Genomic DNA, 14,181 nt, shown 5'->3' on the forward strand with positions numbered 1-14,181 from the left:
AAACAGTTTTTATTTTTGTATTTTTTTTTAATTTCTCAACATAATCTCCTTGGAGCTCAATACACTTGGTTAGACGTTTCTCAATTTTTTTTAAACCGTCAGAAAAATAAGTTTTCGGAAGGTCCTCAAAATAAGCATTTGTCCGATCGATGACTTCTTCATTTGAAAAAAAACGTTTTCCACTTAGCCATTTTTTTAAGTTTGGGAAAAGGAAAAAGTCACTGGGGGCTAAATCTGGGATCGTGGATTTTATTGATCATTTCTGGTGTAGTCACCTCTACAGGACGTCCTGAGCGTGGTTCATCCTTTGTTGATGTACGACCACGTTTAAATTCATTTAACCAGTTATAAATAGTTGCAAGTGAAGGAGCAGATATGCCGTGAACTAAATCCAACTCATTTTTTATTTCTTTTGCTGTTAACCCTTTTATATTAAAATGTTTAATAACAGCTCTAAACTCAATTTTCTCCATTTTCCATTTTTCCATTTTCCACAAGCAAATTTTTTTTTTAAATGTACGAGAAACACACAACAACCCGACCGATCTGATTGAAACTTCGCAGCATACTGAATCGATAGTGCCGCTGCATGAAAACAAGCTGCTTACAGTACAATTCGCGCCACCTGTCGGCTTTTCTGAGGACTTATTGACCCACCCTCGTATCATGCTATAACGTGCTATCGAAAAAGCTCACCAAGTTCGATGGATTTACAAGGCAGCGAAAAACTAAGGACCTATAAGTATGAAAAGAGGTAAGTGATACTTTCATCCCTCAGTAAATCGACACCGGCTAATGATGACGATACATACTACATTAAACATATTTTATGTATGAAAATATTTGGCTTTCAAAGTATTAATAATTGAAATCTTTAATTGACAACTGGTATTAATGTTACTTTAGAAAATGAGTTTTTAATACCTACTAATGCTAGCATGATAAAGTATATACCTGCAAAAACCTTCAGTTCAAATATTGCGTGGGTGTAGAAGAAATTTCCCGGGAAAAGGAAGGCATTTTTCGGAAACGTTATCCTTTAGTTTAGAAAATGTTGGTCGCTGTTACGTTCAGTGACTTAAAATTATTTTCTTTTCGAATTTCACAGCAGCTTTGACGGACGCCTGTCAGTCGTGAAAAATGTTTTTTTAATGTGACAATCTTATTCAGGTAATTCAAAATATATAAGATAGAAACGGAGTATGATTACAAATGATAAAATTTCGTGTTTTTTGTGAAAATATCTTATTTAAAGATCAGTTTTTTTATAAATACCACTATATTATCTACACTAAATAAACTGTACAACATAAATAATATCATAAGTATTCAGCACACAATTTCGTCGCCTCAATACTACAACTAGATAACTTGATTTTCACTGTTTTTGAGATAGCTATCGAATATGACTCTACATTTTCTGTTCTACAAAATGATGAAACTAGGTAAGTCAAAAGTTAATGGTACCTAACTGTATTATTTTGTGTTAATATTAAATAAAATATTAGATAACTTTAAAACCACAAAAGCATTAGAAATAAAATAATACATCTACAATATTTTTTCATACAATTGAACATTTTTTAATTGTTCCCAATTAGACAAGCACAAATTTCCATTATTATTTTAAATAATAATTATAGCCTAGCTAGAATAATGTTAAGGGGGGACATCCTCAGCGTAGGTCAAAATGGAGCTTTTGTTCTATTTTCAAAGCATGATCCTGGACACACCTTAAATGTTGTAGATAATCTATTTATATAATTTTGAAGCCTTATTATCCTTTATATTTATTTTAAACATTTGATGACTGCATAAAGTATTTTTATTACATAAAATAGTATTCTTTTAAACCTCTCGCTCTAATGTTTTAGAATATAGTCATATTTCAGTAGATATATGTGCAGTGGTGTTAAGATTTTTTACATTAAATAATTTTTAAACGCATTTATGAAACCATCAGTATAATTTATATCGACATTATTATAGTGAAATATTTACGATAAAAAATTATATTTATAATCTCTGTGATCCCAAATTTGACAAGAATTGGGCATTTTATTATTCAAAAAATGGGCAAGATTAACACATTTGAAGATAATTCTAAAGATACTCATTATAAGCTATGTCTTTGACCATTCAAGCGTGATAAACATCCTATGAATAATGATTGCTTTATAATAATTATTGACCTAAGAATAAGGTAGTGATTTTTTGAAATACGCCATTTCTTTTGGCATTCTCCAGTGGTTAAGCTACAACATACGGCCGTAGCCATAAATTGACAAACTATAATTGAAGTAGGGAGTAAAATTATGTTAACGGGCGTGTTTGAACATGTACCGTTTAAAAAAAATCGAATTAAATTAGCCAATCTCGCAAATTTTCCAACAAGCCTGCATTCAGACATTTCTGTGAGGCCTAATGAAACTTGAAAAGTCTTTTTTCCTCAATAATTTTGTATGTTGAAAAGAAAATTATTCATTTTGGGAAAACCAAAGTTGGAAAAATCTACACCTTTTTGAAAAGCATGAAAAGTTTTATTTCTGCAATAAATATGCCGTTCACAGGGAATTAGTGTAGTACTGTATTATGATTAAAAAAGAAACTAATAACACACTTTTTAAAGATAACAGGTATCTAGGAACCTAGTCTTTTATTATATTATTCAAAAGAGAAACGTAAATTAATTATATATCTTGTTTTAATGTGAATTCTGTACACATTTGTTGTATCCAATAAATAAGATACAATTTTAAAAAGAAAGTTAATTATAATATATATCTCAGAAATAAATAAAAAAAAATGTAGTACATATTACAATCTAAATAGGAAATAGGATTGATAAATATGTATTTGACAGAAATTTAGTTCGCTTCGTCTTACGGCAGTGGTCTCCAACCTTTATGTTACTACGCCTCCCTTTAAAAAAAAATCTAATCTTGGCGCCTCCCCCCCTTTATTTCATTAAATAATACAGACACTTTTTTAACACACAAGTTTTTACTACTTACTTATATCAAATTCATTTTTTAATTAATTTTTTTTTCATGCGACGAATGAGCTTGTTTATTACCACAATCAATTTTAAAAGAAGTCAACCAAATTCATCATCGTTCATTGACAAAAATTGGATTCTATCATGAGCTCCACATAGTGAATAGGGCCCACAGGCCAGGATCTTTCACCCATATATTAAAAATATTTAATAGTCCTGAAACAAAGCAGCGCCGCAGGCGACTTTTTTTACTATTAATAAAATTATATGAAAAATGCATTAGCAAACTAACCAAGAACTCAGGAAATAGATTTTTGTTTGCTTCAATATATCTGGCGTAGAAATCATTTAAAAGTGGAGACACGTATTATTGTTATATTATATTAAAGAAATCACGTCAAAAACAATTTGAAAAAAAAATATCACACCCTGCCTATACGCTTCAGTTGACACTTAAGCTACGAGTGACATTTAAATTTGAGGTTATTGTTTTCATGCAACCAGCGGTCGTTTTGTGCATTACCGAAACAGAGCGTTTGCAAAAGCGCCATTTTTAAATTTCTCCGCTCCAAATATTTTTTTAATATGATTTAAATATATGTATTATATATTAAAATAAACATTCATGCACTGAATTTTCACTGTTACGTTAAGATATGAACTTTTATTTATTTGTAGATATTATGGTATAAAAAATAATTTATTCAAAAATTTTGGCGCCTCCCCTGGGAGGCGCGCCTCCCAGGTTGGAAACCGCTGTCTTACGGTATCTTTGTATACATGGTAAATATAACATGTAGGTATTTTTAAAAGAAAGTGACGATTTAAATAATAAAAATTGATTATTTTTATGCACAAGATAGGAATCTTCTCTTCAACAGTTATAGCCTGTTATTAAAACTATAAGTGGAATGTGGCACATAAGTCTAGAAAGGTTGGAATAAAAATTGCAATCCGCGGCGTGTAGCTACAAGCCACAAGTGATCTTGTCTGCGTTAGTTTTACTTACTATTAACCATTATGGCATAATATTTTCCTTTACTGGCACATAAGTCTAGAAATGTTGGAATAAAAATTGCAATCCGCGGCGTGTAGCTACAAGCCACAAGTGATCTTGTCTGCGTTAGTTTTACTTACTATTAACCATTATGGCATAATATTTTCCTTTACCCACACCTGCAGAGATAAGATAATTAATATCGAATAATTCAAAATGAAAAGTCTCGATTGATTTCACCAGTATTCAGATACGATGAATGGATCCCTTACGGCGTTACGCATGTCACCGCTATAATTACTACATGCGTCGAATATCTACTCCAACGTCCTACTATCAGCGGAATATGTTTGACTCCTTCATATCAGCTCAGTTTGTATGGGAATCATATTAATTTGACCAAAATTACCTCAATGGATAAATAAATTATCAACAGTATACCATAGTTGGTGGCACAGGAATATGTAACTTATTTTATGAAAGATAAGAAATTAATTATCATTTTACACAAAGGCAGAGGTTACCACAGTGTGCACCGCGTCACCACAGAACGCCGCGGAATTTGCTAATTGTTTATGCAAGTTTTTTGACACGAGTCAGTGTTATCAGCGGTGGCCCTGGTCACTGGATGTTAATCAGGGGGGATGCATGTTCAATTCCTGATTTATTTATGTGATTTTTTCAAAGCCTACGTAATTGATTGTTTTACTGTAGTTTACTACAATTACACTACACTATATATCACAATAAGCCGTGGTCGATCCACTGCTGGATAAAAGCCTCCCCTAACTTCTACTCTTCTTGATCCTTAGTTCTTCGCTGCCACGTACATTTACCGAACTTTGTGAGGTCGTCTATCGAGCAGGTTTAAATGCGTTCTTGTAGTCGTTTAGTGAATCTTGGTTACGACTGTATGACGAATTGTCCAGCCCATTACGATTTCATCTGCTTAGTAATGCTATCACATCGCGTACACTTCTCTCTCTCCTTACCCATTGGTTTCTTTTGCATGCATCGTTCGGTATTCGTATTTTTATGTCTCTTACACTAAAGGACTACCTTTCAGATACAGGCGTGAGCACTGGTAGCATACAAATAGAAGTTAAAAAATAATATATAGGTATTTATATTGTATAATATATATATATTATATTTCTTTTTTATATACACATAAATAAAAAACAATTGAAACAAAAATCATTCGTGATATTCCGTGAGAAAAGATCAAGAAAACGAGTAGACAACGGTTTACGTCGCCGTGGATATATATATTCAGGTGCGCCAAGGAAGCTGTCATCCGAAAAATGTTGATAACCCCTGCACCAAGAAATGTTACAAACATTTAAAATGGGTCAATAATAAAATAATATGTAGGTAGAAAATATAATACTTCTTCGTAACAAGATGTTGGACCAACAAACGACTAGATGTTACAATTTATACAAGAAAAATATTCTTTATCAAAAAAAACGGATTGAGTAAAAACTATATTTTCTATTTTAGAGAACTATATTAAAGGTGTCATCACTGTAGTTGTAGATCAAAAAGTTCTCAAGAAAAATCGCCCTTATTGAAGACAGGAATAAAAAACGTTTTTGTCTTCTTATCTAATTAAATATTTGACACACTTGGCATTACAAAAACTCGTATAAAAATATAATGAGTTGTTATCACAGATGAATAAAGGAGGCTAAGATGTTTTTAAATATCGCTGGAATACTATTCAATGAAATGTATCAATTGACGAAATTAATCAAAACTGTAAATTGTTATGTACTTACCTGCTTACATTACAAATTTTGAAGTAAGTAATTATAAAGATAAATTATCATCACCGCTCCAAGATTGACCACAATACATAAACAAGGTTACCTGTGCAGAATTTGTTTATGAGTAAACATTGTTAGCCATTAGAATAGTAAATCAACCCAATAGGTATGGACCCAGGATATACACACGCATCAGTGGCGCGACTAGAAAATTTGGATTAAATGTAGGAGGTTAGGGTGCATGTTATCATTAGTGCAACAATTTTAAATTTTAAACAGTTTCAGTAAATTGTGTTTTATCAACTAAATGTGTTATTTATTATCTGAGTTTTACTCAGCAAAATGGCAGCAAAAATAACGACGATTTTCAAAAGAATATAAGTATGATTGAAATAATAAAATTTGCAATGAATCTTCAACAAGAAAATTCCTTATTCTGCCGTATCATAACCAGGAGGTAATCGAAATTAAAATGAAACTTTGAAACAATTTGGAAGAGAAGTAAGTTTTGGTTCGGGCGGGCGTTTTGTTTTGATTCCGCGTCGCCGGCGTCGGGACGGCATCAGCAGCAGCTGTTGCTCTCCGCGAGAAGGGTGGGGAGCGGCGGGCAGGGAAGCGGGAGGGCGACAGAGGGGAAGGAACTACAGATCGCGCCATAAATGGAGAGCGCGGACGCGACGCAATATCCACGGTGTTGCCATATTGACCAGAAGATATTTTTTTGATAAAAAAATATTTATTTTCACTAAATTATTTAACATTTACTATATGAAACGACAACGCGAGTGGCGCAACGTAGCATGTAAAGCCTCAATTACATTGTAATAATCTGCCTGTAAAGTTGCCCAGTGTAATCATCGAACATGTTAGCTTGTTCGATGATTACACTGGGCGACTTTACAGGCAGATTATAAATTCGCCAACACACAGCTCGTAAAAAAGCTCAATGTAATTGAGGCTTAAAGGTAAACAAATAAAACTAATGGATAAGGATGCAAACAAGAGTAGGTACGCGATGTAATAGTGGTCGCTAACCAGATGAAATTGCAGTGGGATGAACATGTTGGCTGGCGAATGGATAACCGCTGGACAAATGCCCTCATACAGTGGTACACAAGGGACACTAAGCACAGGGACGCCCTAAAACCCACTGGATAAATGAACTCATAAATTTCGATGGATATATGTCGCAGAAAATAACTGAGGACCGAGAATATTGTGAGAGAGCTAGGTGAGGCCTTCCAGCCTATCCAGCAGTGGATCGGACCCTACTGATGATACGAAACGACATAATTGCAGTCGTTTTTTTATGGCGAGTTGGTCAGTTTATTACCCAATATACTATCGTCACCGTTTTAGCAAAACCATCTATGTGTCACTTTTATCAAAAATGACTTTTAAATACCAAGTCATTCCTTATTTTTTTCTCTATAGGCCAGTAAAATGATCTATGTGTTGGGTAAACTCGCTCCGAAGTTATTTCAAAAAATAAAAAACAGCTATGTGTAAGGTTCAAAAACCACGGTTCACAAAAACAACTATGTGTATATTATAGTAACATATAGATGGTATTTTGATATCGAGAGTGTAATGTTTTTTTACAGTTTGGCTACACATTGTTTGTTTCTATGTTATATGCTATGCATTATGGTCTTGCACGACGGTTTGAAAGATGCTTTCTCAAAAAGAGAGACAGGAAATATTCAATAATTTCTGGAAGATGCCTACATGGTCAATAGGGTATAGGCGAGAATTAATTTAAAAGTTGGATAAACAACTACAAACGTCTCGATGACAGTGGCCAATTGAAAGCAACAATGACAGGTAATAAGAATCTGACTGAAGATAAATAATTGGTAGTGCAACCAAAAATCAAAACGGAGAGATTTGTGGAAAAATGTTACATTATGGTTGGATCTAATTCCAAAGTTCCCAACCATCATTGCAGAGAAAATACCTCCAGGGTGTATGTGGAATCGTGTTTCCGATCCAAAATACAAATGCATGATGAATATAAAAAATGGTCTCTGGAAAATGGTCATAAAGCAGCAGAATATACTCCAGTATATTTACCACCAAAAAATCAGTATCCACCAACCACGTAAAGATCAGTGTGCCATCACTGCCATCTGCTGTAGTTATAAAATGAAGAATGTTTCAGAAATGAAATACAATAGCCACATTATTAAAAAAAAAAAAGATGCTAGAAGACCAAAAATGAAATGAAGGAGAGTACCAGAAGTATTACTGGACGGTTAGTAATCACAATGGATCTCCAAAGTGTGCTGCTATGTCCAAAACACAGGCACAAATGTATTATAAACAAAAGCTGCAACTACACAATTTCACCATATACATTCTTCATAATGTATCTTCTAATGAATTTGTCTCATCTCATCGAAAGCAGGACAATACAATGAAATAATTCTAATATCGGATGGGTGTGGATATCAAAACCGAAATAAATTATTCGCTACTGCTCTAAGTTATATCTTTAGAGAGAAAAAACATCGAGATTCAACAGCTTTTTCTGGAAAAAGGCCACACCATGATAGAGGCCGATAGTGCACATGCCACCTAAGAAAAGTATATTAAGCCTCCAATATATTCACCATCTGATTATATAGCACGTATGCGGCTAGCAAGACCAAAACAACCTTATAAAATTAATGTCATTGATTTTAAATTTTTAAGAATTATGGATAAGATTAAATCTGGATTAAGTTCAATCAGACCAGGAAAACGAATCGGAGATCCTGTTGTATATGATATTAAAATGTTACAGTATCTACCAGATGGAACAATCTTTTACAAACTCAACTTTATCAGTGCAACCGTTTGACTGCCTTTGTAATATATATAATGAATCATTGCCAATATCGCAGTCGAAATACATACATCTTCAGGAATTAAAAAGTGTAATAGAGAAAGATCACCACTATTTCTACGATAACCTAACATTTAAACCTGCTAATAGAAAGTAAACGAACTTATAAATATAATATCATCTCACTATTGCATTAACAATTAATAAAATGATATTGCAATTTATCACTAATGCACTATGTATATTTCAACTATTATTTATGTAACAGTTTTTCATGAATTTATTATTATTCACATTTTGATGAATAAATTAAACTATGTGTATTTACAAAACGGTCAAAACAACTTATGTGACATCACAAACTGTATTTTTATTATTTTTGTATTAAACATAAAAGATTTTTGTAAACAAAATAATAATCTTAGACCATTTTCTGATTATAATAAAGCATTCTTCATAATTTTAATGTTTAAATGTAACATTATTTTTTTATTCAGTTTTATCCTTCTCCTGCACAATTTGAGAAAGTGCACATAGATGGTTTTGCTAAAACGGTGACGCTATATAAAATCTAAACAACACCTATCCCGCTGATCGACAAGTTCGACGGTCGTGCATAGCAGCTAAGAACTGGCTACCGATAGGAATGTATACAGATAGAGAAGGCTTTTATTCAACACTGGTTTAAGTCCAACTGATGATGATGGCATAATAAAATCAAATTACTTGTGCAACATTTATTACGTTTATTTTATTTAATTCTGAATTCATAGTCCGAAATAACAGCGTACCATACTTAAGGTTGTGGAATAACAATAATATTATGTCTCATCGTGGAAATTTCTGGCTTATATTTGACGAATACAATAAATGTATATTATATATTAATGATTTGTTATACTACTAATGTTATTCTAAACAAGTTGTCAAAACTGTCGTTCACGTATTACCTACGTAGGACCTTACAGAAATAAAAATTAGAAAAAATATATTATAATTCTACTGAAGTTCTGTGAGTCAAAAACCATTTAAGTTGTCTTTTTAACATTTGCATAAAAATTGTGTGGACATGGGATTTGCAACTCTAAATTTTTCAAAAAAATATTCGGCAATAACTTTAGTAACTTTAAAAAGTATTATCAGATCAATCTGAATGCCAACATGGACCAATGGTATATTGATAAGTTTTGTAGCGATTTAAAGGTTTGCTATCGAAAATTTAAAAAAAAATCTTAGAACAATATTATATTTTTATACACAGAAATATACAATGTTTCAAGGCACTGTTATTTTTCTTAAAAAATAAACATTGCTGTAACCCTGTAGTGTTTTTTTTCTCTCCATAAAAAGAGAACACGCCATGAGGTTTAACGACAATAACGTAATACTCAATAGCAAATACAGAAAGTACGAGTAGATACAGAAATTGACCTAACCGGAAATCAAACCTGGGACACCCGCATGAGAAGTCAGTGTATTACACATTAGTTAGACTATGCGAGCCTAAATTCGTTAGGATTACAATTAAAGACAGTCAATCACGAGACCCGACTTTCATTTAAATTAGTTCATGTGGCTGAAAAATTTACTGACCACTGTTCAAAGCTGCATGGATATACTACGTATTGTGTCATGGGTAATACATACTGGCCAACTTTACTGGCACCCAACAAATAAAGATTAATAAATATAACATAAAGGACAATCAACCCGGACCGATCCACTGCTGGATTAAATCCTTTCGTAGCTGCTCCTTCAATTTTCTCAGTCGTTAGTTATTTTCCGATACATCGGTTTTTAAACCTATCCTTCGTATTATATTTTATACGTGATGTCTTATTCCTATAGGCATTAGGTATATATGGTAAGAAGAAACTATAGTATGTGGGAGATGAGATACATGAAACCAAAATAGTTGTGAAACATAAATGCTGGTAGCTACTTTATTTTTATTAAGATTGTAAAGGTCACAAATTTTGTCAAACAAAAAGCAAGCTTTTAAACATCAGACTATGAATTTACGCAGTGAGTCTGACAACATTTAAAAGCTCTCGCGTGGACGGCGTGTCTTGTAACCTAACCCACGGCGAAGGCGATCCGAGACAACACCTTTATATGGGGGAAATCCGAAACTAGCCGCACCCCCCCCCCCCCCCCCCCCCGGCCCTGCCACGTCACTTCGTAGTTCCTCATCTCGTATATACCCTCTTTAATTTTTGTTTAATAATTGAAGACTGATATAACAGCGATAGCTAAAGACCACGCCCAACAAACCGGACCATCACAATTTTTTACCACCAATTTAAATTACGTCACATTTTAACCCCATCTCGTTCCAAAACAAATTTGTTAAAAATGATAGATTTTAGTATATTTAACTAATATTCAACGCGCAGAATATACGTATGTATCTAAAAAGTTCTGAAGTTCTTTTGCCACTTAGCCAGAGGTGAAAATAATATGGAAAGGCTTGTCATCAGCGAAAATATGAAGGGTCCATGTGGAAGAGGGAATGCCTGCTGTAGTAACGATTGTCAGTAAGGGACACAAAGTAGAAGAAGAACGTGTTAGAAGCGTAAGTTCATGTTAATTTTATAGAATATTTAGATAAACAATTAATAAAATTGTACATAATAAATAGTAGGTTCACGATATGTGGAGTATCCTCAAAACAGATCACCATCATGTTTACATCGCCTGTTTAAAATTAAAAAAACGATTCTAAATATCTTAATCAGTTGATAATAATACTTACAAAGTATGTATTAACATCAACTGAGGGTACTTGATGGAGATCGATAAATCGATAAGAATATACATAATTACCGAAAATTTGATTATAGCGTGTAGCGATTTGATTAAACATGTAAAGAAGTTATATAACAGCTGCAATATTGCGATAATAAAAAACAAAACACATTTTCCACACCTTTATAACAATCATTGCAACAAGAACAACTAGTATCGAAGCCGGGGTCCAGGTGGGCCAGGCACGTGCACGGGCCGCTGGGCGAAATTTCGACAAGGTGTGACACGTGCGCGTTTGCACAAAACAATACAAACCGCGACGTCGAATACAACACCGTTTCAATTATTTTAATAATTGGCGGCCGTTTCATGGATGTTTGTTTACCATGGACCGAAAAACAGGCCGCATTTGCGAACAGGTGGCGTTGGAATTATTGGTTTTAGTGCCACAGCTTTTGCACCTTTTCTGTTTCAATCTTTTACCGATAGCAACCAACTATTATTGTATTGCACTTCATATGACACGTAAATAATCCTACTTTACAATATATTATAAGGAGTATATTTTTAAAAACCGATTAGTCCGCAATATCGTGTTAAATATGAAATTGAACATACATAACTTGAAAACACCTCAGATATAGGTATTATACCCACCAGAAAAAATCGACGGAATTTAATACACAAAAACTGATAGTCAATAATAACGCAATTTGATCAGCATTTCATGTATGACCTTTGTCGTAATTAGATAGGAGGCTCGTAACATAATTGGTTAATGCACAAATTGGCGCGACACCAATTATACATACGGTTTCAAATCCCGGCGAGTTTCATATTTTTCGAGGTGTTTTCAAGTTATGTATGTTCAATATAATATGGAATGTTACATTCACAAAATCTTGTGTATTAATCATTGCATAAAAGAAATGGTTTATTAAAATATAAATTTGCTTCAAGCGTAAATGGTTGATGTTAACGTTGATTTATTTTTCCGTAAGAATGTTTTTCCAACCAAAACAATATGCCCATTTTTATCGGACAATAAACCTTTCATTGAAATAAATATAAGGAAAATTAAATTAAATATATCGGCATTTATTTGTAATAATTTGTTTAATTAACTGGCCATTCTTTATGAAAAGACATTGTATTGATTAAAATAAAACACAATATATCGTTTATTAATTACCTACAATAGCAGTACCTATGCTGTATGAGTAAGTCTAGTAAAAATGAAACGAGGAAAGAAGATTCGGCAAAAAATCTAATAGCCTAGTAGAAAAGATGATACTTGATTGATTGTCATGTGAGATTTTCGATTGTAACTTCATTTCTCAGAATTTTACCTGACTTGTCATGCTGCCGTCGTACTTATTCCACATAATTTAATAATGATCAGGACCGGTTTCGCTCAATTCAATAGGACATTCAAAAAATATGTGGATTGAGTACTTACTATAAAAATGCCAACAAAATTACTTTTTTTCTATTATCTTGATTAAGAGCATACAATTAAGTGAAACGGCAAATAATTTTTAACAATAGGTGGGACGAAATTTCGCCTCGCGCTAATCGCCGAGCGGCATTCGAGGTGGGAGCTCGTCGATTTTTTTTGTGATGGCGTCGTAAGAATATATTTTTATATCGTGTAAAGATGATTAAAAAACGTTATGCCTGTACTCGAAAAAGCAAACATGTCAATGAATATATTATTATTAATAATAATATAACAATAAACATAACACTAAAACTACGCATGTTGAATTTTTATGTTGCATAGTTACGATCTTTTTAGGCCATGCTTCAGCTGAGGTATAGCCTTAAAACAATATTAAACCGAGAGTATTCGTACACATTTTTTTATAAATTTCAACAAAATTATCCATCTGCAGAACAGCTGATGGCCGTGGCACGCGTCATTAAGAGGCGTCATCAGATTAGCTGGAGAGGAACCCAAATCATTTTGATTGACATGAGCCGGGAATACGCAAGACTGCCATCCACTTTAATTATCACCGACCTCGCATACACCGCTGGATTGTGAGTGGGGTCAGGTCTATTGGATTACTCTATAAGCAGGGAATACTCACTAAATTACAAATTTACGTGAGTAAGTCGATCAATACTCGCACTTAGATGTTAAATTTATATCTTGAAAAAAAAATCAGCAAATCAAAACCTTGTGAAACATACCTTCCGTTGTCATACTTTTAACAATCGCTGCAATGGTAATTTTATTGTCAATTTAGGTCACATGTAAATTTTACGTATTACAATTTTATTCATCGTGAACTGTCTTATTGGATAGAGATGGTCGTATAGCATTGATAGCAAACAATACGCGTTGTTCGTGGAGTATTGCAGACAGAAATGTTCCAATTATATAAGAACATTGATTTATATAAAATATCGAATAATAAACGCTGTCATTATTATTTAATAAGTACGGCCTGATACAAATACAAGCACCTACTAGAATTTTATATAAATTATACAATATGATTGTATTTTTAATTTACTTACCTATATATTTTCTTCTGATGGTTTTAACGTCGTATTTTATTAGTATTTTATTCAGTAATACTATATGGCCATCTATTTCAGATACAAGCATGCGTATAAATTTCCGGGTATGGGCAATTCGTGGCAGAAAGATATTATAAAGTTAAATCAAGTATCTAAGTAGGTACTACTATCTATGTTAATTATAAATGCATTAGACCCGTCGATGTGAATTGGATTAAAATACCGCAAATTGCTTTATGTAAATTTGACATGATCGTTATCTATTAATTAAGTATGATTTTAGATTTCTCTCAGTCAGCTTAAGAACTTTTTA

General features: G+C 33.0%; 1 protein-coding gene and 1 long non-coding RNA gene across 5 annotated transcripts in view; one reads left to right on the forward strand and one right to left on the reverse strand.

The window, feature by feature from the left end:
- The window catches only part of LOC147072470 (uncharacterized), an 89,984-nt gene extending 82,007 nt beyond the window's left edge, over positions 1–7,977 (forward strand). Inside the window, exon 3 of the long non-coding RNA XR_015070655.1 lies at positions 7,090–7,977. This is a non-coding gene — a long non-coding RNA (uncharacterized LOC147072470). The remainder of the gene's footprint in view (positions 1–7,089) is intronic.
- The window catches only part of Mef2 (myocyte enhancer factor 2), a 321,089-nt gene that overhangs the window by 181,760 nt on the left and 125,148 nt on the right, over positions 1–14,181 (reverse strand). The gene's annotated exons all lie outside the window — the stretch shown is intronic.

The sequence above is a fragment of the Rhyacophila brunnea genome, unplaced genomic scaffold (genome assembly GCF_057557595.1).
Source record: "Rhyacophila brunnea isolate RB1 unplaced genomic scaffold, BYU_Rbru_1.0 scaffold_2, whole genome shotgun sequence".
Lineage (NCBI taxonomy): Eukaryota > Metazoa > Arthropoda > Insecta > Trichoptera > Rhyacophilidae > Rhyacophila > Rhyacophila brunnea.